Source organism: Capsicum annuum, chromosome 3 (assembly GCF_002878395.1).
Source record: "Capsicum annuum cultivar UCD-10X-F1 chromosome 3, UCD10Xv1.1, whole genome shotgun sequence".
NCBI classification, from domain to species: Eukaryota; Viridiplantae; Streptophyta; class Magnoliopsida; order Solanales; family Solanaceae; genus Capsicum; species Capsicum annuum.
In genome coordinates, this window is record NC_061113.1 from 270,375,465 (window position 1) to 270,385,065 (window position 9,601).

Consider the following 9,601-nt stretch of genomic DNA (forward strand, 5'->3'; position numbering starts at 1 on the left):
CAAAATGGAGGCTTTATTAGGTAGAAATGAATGTGTTTTTTATTATTTTGGGCATAGTGAAATGTATGAGAAGGGTATATATAGAAAAAGGGATTAGTTGAATAAAAAATTGTGATTCACCGTCCACACGTTTTTGATTTACTTCACATGAATAGTATCAAGGGGTAGCTCTAAAACTTTTTTTTTCAGGGGTCCTGTCTTAATAATAATGTAAAGTGGATTTCATTTTAGTGCAAGCTTTTCACATGGTGGAATTTAGTCAAACCGAGTTGTGGGAAGCCAAGGAGAAAGTGGGAAGAAAGATAATTTCTCTCTCCTCCACTAATTTTTATTAAAATCAATTTTGGGTTTACATAAATTCGAAAAAAAAATCGAATTTTGAAATACATAAGAAATTTACTAAATATTTAATACATTCAATTATATACTATTATTTCTATATTGACTTTGGATCATGTTGTAAATTTATAAACTTCAAATTCTAAATTTGTCTGTGCATCGTCTTGTATTTAGCTACTATATCATTAACAGAGCTCCAATGTGTCCAATTTCTTCTGAGAAAAAAAGATTCTAATAAAGTTTCCCCTAATTTTTGAATATGATTTTAAAATATCCCAGGTTGAAGCTATGAAGGGTCAAATGCAAAAACAATTCTTTTTTTTTAACGATTGAAATAATATCAACCAAAAAGTCAAATAGTGAGCAAAGTTCCTCCATTTTTCTGTAATAACGACCAAAATTAACCCTTTTTATTTCTTTTTGGGGCCTCAGTTTATAAGTACATTTCTTCCTTCAAAATGACAGTCAAGTGTGTTTTTTTTTTCACTGGGAACCCACAGAAAACCACAACCTCCATTATAGTTTTTGTTCTTCGAGTGAAAACTTTAAGATAATTTATTCATTGTAAGATAGCTCGTAAATTATACGGAAGATATAAATCATACTAGACAAGTCCATGCAACCGTTAAAGTGATGTTGATTCTCTTTTTATTTTTAAAAAAAAGGGCTGCACCAACGTCAATGGCCCATAGATTTTTGTTACGTGCAAAGTGGTTTATGACATGGTTGTCTGTTAGTCACTCATTGAGATATTGAATGGCCTCTTGCGGGTCCATGCATCCACTATATAATATTCAGTAATGCTCCTAGCTAGATCTGGTATCGTATCGAGTACGTACATACAAACTGATGAAGATAACAAGAGGAGTTCTATAAGATTAGGTTCAAAGGGTGATAACTAGGCGGACCTACTTAGTCACTAAATCAAAACTTTATAGTAAGTTTTGTTTTTATTTAGTAAAAGTTTGCTCAATTAAAGCAAGAAGATAGAAATAGGAGAAAACATAATATTATTTTGTCGTAAGTTATATGATCAGTAGTAGTATCATTCAGAATGTTGTATAGATTTTATAGAAGATCTTGTGAATAATTGAATATCGTTGAATATCAATTAATTTTTTATTTTATTTTTTGTATTTTCTTATTGTACTACATGAAAGCCTGATGTTTTAGAGGTGAAATTTATATTAAGCAAATTTAATTTGTGATGAATTATTATAGGAGTCAAAACTAATTGAGAATGTGATTGTCATAATTACCGTAAGAACAAAATTATTCCAAGACATCAATAGTTGGTTGTGAGGAGGAAGAATGAAAAACAAGACAAGCACCATTGCTGGTTTGACCATTGCATATATCGATGTGCTTTCACATTTCAATTATAAGATGATTTTCTTATTCTAATCAAAAAATTAATATTTTATTTTACTTAAATTTCTATCTTCACAATAATAACGAACAAATCGGAATTTATTAAATGTTTTTATTTGTACGATAATAAGACATTAACAATAAAATTTATGTCATTTCATTTTTTAATACTCTAAGTATCCATTATTAATAGTATCAATATTTTTAACAAACCTCTTTAAATTGTGCGGTAAAGTCTACTAGTTTTATAGTAAACTAAATTCATATTGTAGCTTCTAGGTTTATCAAGCTTCCTAATACAAACTAAAAATTTGTTAGCTAAACTTCTAACATCAGTTTATTTTTTAAAAATATTCTTTTAGAAGTATTTTTCAAAAAGGTAATTTAGTTGAAATCAATTTATCCTTGATCCATAAGTTTAAAAAACACTTCTGAACAATAATTAGTATTTGAACAAATTTTTTGAAAGTGCTCTCAGGAGTGTTTTTCAAATAAGTGTTTTTACCGAGAAAAACTTGTTGTGTAATCGCAAAATCATTTCAAATTTATATATTTGAAGTCATAGATTGAAATTCGTAGGTCCATTAAATATTATTGCAAGCCGTGAGAGACACATTGGATCGGTCAGAGTAATGCATGTGCATGGCAATTATAATTTGCATTTCTCATGAGTATCACAGAAAGAGCTTTCCCAAACCACTTGACGTGATAGACCAAAGAAGGAAGGGACACAGACACTACTGACTATATAAGTAAAAATTGAGGCCAACCATGTAAGAGAATCTTCAAAATTTAATATTTACGTTAAACACATCATGTACTAAACATGTAGAGTAACAATTTTTTTTATCAAGTAATGGCGTGCTGGAATTCTCCTTGAAGAGCACGACCAGCAAAGGTTGACCATTTTTTAGGTACAGTATCTTTTATTATTGTGTGCCGCCATGTAATTTCGGTGAAATTGATAACTAAATAGTGCCGCTTTTTCACTTCCTAATTCCTACCGAACACGTAAAGGGATATGAGTTTGAGTTATATACACATCGTCACGTTAATATAAAAGTATTTTATATGCCTCTTATTTTCACATGTATGCTATACCTTATTTTTAAGATTATATAATTCATAGTTTGAAATGTTTACACGTCGATAGAGCCTTTAAAATGACATGTACACAACTAATTAATTAAACTCTAGAATTTATTCAAAATTAATCAACGCAGGGTTATGGAAAATCTATGAAATATTATTAGTGATCATTTCAAAACTTAATATTATGCCGTTACATCAGTTTTATATACAGTATTGGCTAGTTTAATTTAGGATCTTAATGAAGATTTAAATTAAAGTTTATCTTAGTGATAATTTCGAAAATTGAATAGATAGTTTCATATTTTCCAATTGAAAAATCAGGGATGTTGGTCTTACTCCGACCACAGAATGTTTGAAAGTATAAATTTTCTCTATGTTTTAATTTGACTTGGATTGTTAATTTCATACTTAGGGTCATGGTATGTAGTTGTTAAGCATTGACAAGTAATATGTTGACTAGTGAAAAATCAAATCAAAATGTCGTACTCACTCACTCGTACAACGATTCAAAAGACATGGTTGCACTTTCTTCGAAGGTGTCGAATAATAAAAAGAATTGATGATCAAGAAATTCCATTGCCAAAAATCGGTGACTATTTGGATGAGGTGTTTGTCTAAGATCGACTCAAGTAATTAAACCTACATCAATATTTTATTATTTTATGGAGTAGAAGTCTAATAATGCAACCCTTAAGAGAAACAAAATCCTATTAATTGGAAAGATTTTTCTTAGTAAGATTTGAACAAGCTGACGAAGAGGGAAAAGAATTGGAATAAGAAAATTAAACCAAAGAATAGGGAAAACAGAATTTCGACCAAGACTAAATTATTAAATTATAATTCTCAGCCACTAATAATTTAATGAGTTTGGACCAGAAAAAAGTATAATTTAAGAATAGGGGTGGTTGAGTTGGTTTGAGGGGACTTCCATAGCGGAGGTTGCGGGTTCGATCCATCCCTAATGCCTTCTCAATTGAGCTCGTCGCACGGAGTTTACCTAGTGCGGTTTACATCTCCTGTGTGGTTTGCAAGCTATTGCACAGTGAGGGATTTACCCAGTGTGCACACAGCGCTCACCACAAAGTGCTCACCCGAAGGGCAGAGGGTGTAGCGGCTGCGGGTTTTCCTAGAGTTTCCGAAAACAATTAAGACGGTAATTTCACGGATGACCATTCAATTCTCTTATTTTATTTATTATTTGGAAAAATAATTGTTTTAGTCCCTGCGTTATGACCTTATTAGGATTTTGGTCCTTGTGATAATTGACTTCTCACTTTTGATCTTTAATTAAGCAAATTAAATTGTTTTAATCCTTTACTAACTGTGATTAATGATTTAAACGGACTTACAACTACTGTTAGGGGTAAATAAGGTATTACAAGAAATATTTTTTTATGAACAAAAAAACCCTTAGCGTAACACTATTACAAATCGTTATAACATCCTCCTCTCATTCATAATCAACCCTCTTCCTCCTTTCTTTTCGATGGAGATGAATCATCTAATTCATGGATGAATAACTTTTGTTTCCGTAGGTTGATGAACACTTCTTCTCCTTACTTTCCCTTTTGTGTGAGAAAATAATTTAGCGAACTCTCAGGACACATAAAGAAACTGCACCTGGTGAAGAGAAGATAATCAGTCTTTTCGATAATGAAACTACGTTACAAGAGCGGACTGCAATCCACGCCGATATGTAAGTACTCAGTCAAGTTTAATTAGTAATTAGACTAGATCTTCAATAATGCTCGATGAAAAAGGATCAAACTTTTGATTATATGGCAATCAAAATTAATAGTTCATCATTTGAAAGAAAGCACATCTATATATGTATATTATGGCTTATATTTATTTTTTTACTTGATCTACAAAATATGAAGTAATATTGGAAGCAAATGCATACAATTCAATATTACAAAAAGCAAAAAAATTTCCTACTTTATGCCTTGACGTTGAGATACCAGACAATGCTAAGTTAATGTATCTAAATTTGTGATAATGCACTAGATACAGTCAATTTATGATCAAGTATTTTAAGGCATATTTATGATCAATCTGTGATGATGCACTTGATACAATCATATAAATTGAATGCTGCAACAACACATAATAGTGATTATATTTTGGATAATGAATAATTTCAATAAAACGTTTTCAACATGAATCATAAAAATTAAATATTATGGTGCACATCCTGAATTTATATGATTGGTTATATTTCTCTAATGTTGTAAGTATTAATAACTCTTACAACTTTTATTTTTGTTTTTCAAATGACAAATAAAGGCGAAGATCCAAATGTGTACGCCATTAAACTACACTACAAAGGTTGGTGGGTGTTTGACCCAGAGATGAACTATGTTAGTGGACAAATAGCTTATTATGACTATTGCAATGGTGATGAAAATTCTATCATTCAGATGAGGCAGTGTATGAAAAAATGAAAAGTTAATGATAGAAAAGTAAAATTCTGGTTCAAATTTGGGCCTTTTTTGAGACGGATATGAGACTTTTATCTACTGATTTGGATATATATAGCCTTGTCTATAAAATTTCCAGCAGTAAAGAGGTAGAAATATTCGTCGAGCACACAGATGAGGATCAATGAAGCTATGACGTGGTTGATTCTGAAGGTGACCCAATACTACATGGTGAAAAGGTCTTAGTAGAAGTGGTTGTAATAGAGAAAGATGATGAGAGTGATGCCACAAGTGAAGAATGTGAGTCATTTCATGATTCTGATTATTCTTTAGAAGAAGATGATATGCTTTTTGATAAAAACACCGACTCTACCGCAGAGTGGGTTGGTGTTAATAGGAGAAGTAGAGAAATCAAGTTAAAGAAAAAATCATGGAGTTTGGAGTTACCTCAAACATAGTGGATATGTGCCCCACAGACACTCAAGAAGATGACTGTGCTTCATCAGATGAGCAATTAATGAGTTTAGGTGGAGATTCTGATGATGAAAATAAAAAAAAAATCTATTGTTTTTAATACAACTAGGGATTTGGAGGACCCAAATTTTAAGTTTGTGCTTAATATGATTTTCAGTAATAGTAAAGAATTTAAATGGGCAGTTGAGGTGCATGTTGTACGTCAAAGAAAAGATATCAAATTCAAAAAGAATGAATGCAGGAGGTCGAGGGCAACTTGTAAGGTGACAAACTGCAAATGGTTTATCTTTGCATCGAAAGCTAATCAAGATGAACCTTTCATGATCAAAACAATAGGCCCTGACCATTCATGTGGCAATCAAAGAGATAACAGGACTATTGACTATGAATTTTTAGCTAAGAAATACATAGAAGAGTTTAGAATTAATCCAAGATGGGGTGTGAAAGAATTTCAAGCTCATGTGATGAGGGCTCATAATTGTACTATTACTCGAAATCAAGCTAATATGGCAAAGAGGAAGGCATTAGATCTAATAACAGGGACTAGAGAAGAGCAATATCATATGTTGTGGGATTACTGTGCAGAGCTGGGGATGAGTAATCTAGGGACTACATGTATTTTAAAGTTGGACGAAAATCCAACCACAATGGTCAATGGTAGAAAACGATTTTTAAGACTCTATTTGTGTTTTGCAGCTAGTAAGCAGGGATTTTTAGCAGGATGTCAACCTATAATAGGAATTGATGGATGTCATTTGAAAGGAAACCAAAAGGGGGGACAACTATTGACAGTAGTAGACATTGATGGAAACGACAACATGTATCCAATTGCATTCGCAATAGTGGAAGGTGAATTGAGTGAAACTTGGAGTTGGTTTCTTAAACTTCTCGATGAGGACTTAGGCATCTCACAAAATTTCTTTGCATGGACTTTCATTTCAGATAAATAAAAAGGTTTATTTCCAGCATTTGATGAGACAATGCTAGATGTTGCACACATGTTCTGTGTCAGACATATGCACAATAATTTGAAGATGGAAGGTTTTGGGGGACAAACACTAAAAAATGTCCTATGAAAAGCTGCTAGAGCAACTACTGGACCTGAATTCTCTAAGTGTATGGAAGAAATGACAAAATTAGATCCAAAAGCCCGAGAATGGTTCATTAATAAGCCTTTCATTCACTGGTCAAGGGCTTTTTTCTCTTCTTTTCCAAAATGTGATGTGTTATTGAATAATTTGTGTGAGTTATTCAACAGTGTACTTCTACCTGTAAGAGACAAGCATATTTGGACAATGATTGAATCAATTAGAATATACATGATGTCCAGACTTCAAAAGAACAGAGATAAGATGATGAAGTACTATCGAAGAATTTGTCCGAGGATCATAGTGAAGCTAGAGAAGAATAAAGCTAAAGCTGCTGAATGTATTGTCATTAAATCTGACCAATTTCACTATCAATTTGAGAACATCTATCTTAGGTTATTCTCTGTTGATCTAAAGGTGAAAATCTATTCTTGTAGGAGATGGAAATTAACAGGAATTCCTTATAGTCATGCTATTGTAGCAATGTGGGTTAAGAAGAACGAGCCTGAAATGTATGTTCATGAATGCTACACAGTTAAGCAATACTTGAAGAGTTATGATTTATCAATCTTGCCAATTGTCAACATCGATCAATGGCCTAAGACGGGGATCAAACTACCACTGCCACCCATATACAAAGCACAATCAGGTAGACCAAAAAAATCAAGGAAGAGAGAAATTGATGAGACAACTAAAAAAGGAACAAATTCTGAAAAGCTTACCTTGTTAAAAATATCAAGAAAAGGCAGAAAAAAGAAGTATGGATCGTGTGGGATCTTAGGTCATAATAGTAGAAAGTGCCCTATTCTTATGTCAAGAAACCAAACTGAAGCTCAACATCAACAGATGTACCAGCAAGTCAAAAAGGAAGGGCCCTCAACACCTACTAATGCATCAGAAGTAAGTAATTATATAACTTGATTCTATTCATCAAGAGTAATAATACTAAACTTTTATTTTATTGTAGGTCTCAAGCATTATTATTGAGAATGTAGCATCAATGCAATTCAGTTCCTCATTTGTGGCAGAACAAGATGTAATCACCTTTTTTGTTTTTCTACTCATGTTGTTTGTATTAGAACTTAAGTGACTTAAGTATCTTTTGTACATTGTAGGTCAATCAACTTAATCAGGCAAGGGTACGTCAAGAACAATTGAGGCATTCTGAATTTATTTTAAATGAAATTAGTGAGTACTCCAGAGAAGGTACAAGGCCAATCATCATCGAGAAAATAGGAAAACAATACGTCCTACTATCAAAATTACTAGAAGCGCTTTCTCAAAATAGCAAGGGAGTAAGAAGTGGTCCACGGGCTAAGAAAAAAGTAGTTCTTTAAATAAAGTTAAATAAAATCGATGACATGATGCATATGAGTTTAGATCTGTTTCTTTCTTAATGACTTTAAAGTTAATCATGCTCTAGTGATATGTGAATTATTATTTTTTTCCTTTTAAAATTCAATGAAGCATAAACAATTACCTATTATTCAATCTCATTCTTATATTAGTTTATATGTATCAGCTCCTAGAGAGCCTGAGATATTGTATTCAGTCACTGTCAACAACAAAAGCAAACCTATGACTTATCTGTTGAAAAAAATATAGAGACAATATTGCTTAAAAGTAATCAAATAGGGAAAAATTTACCTACTGCAACAAGCTAACATTAGGAGCGTAATAACTGTCAAGGAAACACCAGTCCATCCCCAAATTAAAGTGCAACAGCAGCAGTAACTTTTGTAAGAACAGGAGCTAGAAAAAACAAGATCATTAAATATGAGAGATGGGCAGTACATGGACTTCTTGTAAGTAGATAAGTTGAGATAACAACGTCAGACCAGTGGAACTGTAAGGTAAACACATACACAAATAATAACTCTAGTGAACGCCCACATACATTGAGTCACACATTTAAATTTATGTGACCAATTAAACCAGAACTATAAAAAAAGGAAGAGAGAGCAGCAGGGAAAAGAGAGAAAGAGTGTTTCTTCTTACCACATGCCAAAATGTAAATGTAGTATAGCAGTTTAGCAAATAAATTTGATGCACACACAGAAATAACATTTTTATATTCAAAGATTAAATGGATTAATATACAAAATGTAGAACTTTTACCCTTTCCGAGGCCATCCTCAAGCTCGTGAACTACAAGTGCTCTTCCAACAACTGAGTTTGGACCCGTCAATAGTATCTACTTGGTGCACAAAAGGTAAAGTCAGTAAATTATCCTAAACATATAACAATAACAAACATAGAGCACACAAAGTGAGATCGAATGACCAGATAAGGTGGATATAACAACCTACAACAACAACAACAACAACAACATACCTAGTATATTCCCACCAAGTGGGGTCTGGGGAGGAGGGTAAGTTTACACAGTCCTTACCCCTACCTTAGATGTGAGATTGAGAAGATGTTTTCAATAGACCCCAGCTAAGAAAAAGATAATAAAACAGAAAAACAGAAAATTACAAAACACTTGAGTATCACCTTTCGTCGTGTGGTGCATCATGAAATTGAAAGAACCAAGAATATATAAAGGAACACATACTTGTAGGCTGTAACCAGTATATCGCAGTCTAGATTCTCATACATGTTATAGAATTGCTATCTATTAGCTTCCCAGTTAGCATGTATACATTAGCAAAGGGAAAAGCAAAATATTAATTTAAAATGGCAAGTGAACATACTGTAGTCTAGCTAATTGACTTGTGAACCAGATCCTTCATTATAACATGAACCTGAAAGCATCCAGATAATAGTCAAGTATTTTGCTCAACTACACAAGAATGTACTAATTAGGCCAATATG

The 9,601-nt window shown here is 32.5% G+C and overlaps 1 pseudogene; it reads left to right on the top strand.

The window, feature by feature from the left end:
• Nucleotides 1-5,610: 5,610 nt before the first annotated feature.
• On the top strand, nt 5,611-8,113 carry LOC107865792 (annotated as a pseudogene).
• The last annotated feature ends 1,488 nt before the right edge of the window (nt 8,114-9,601 follow it).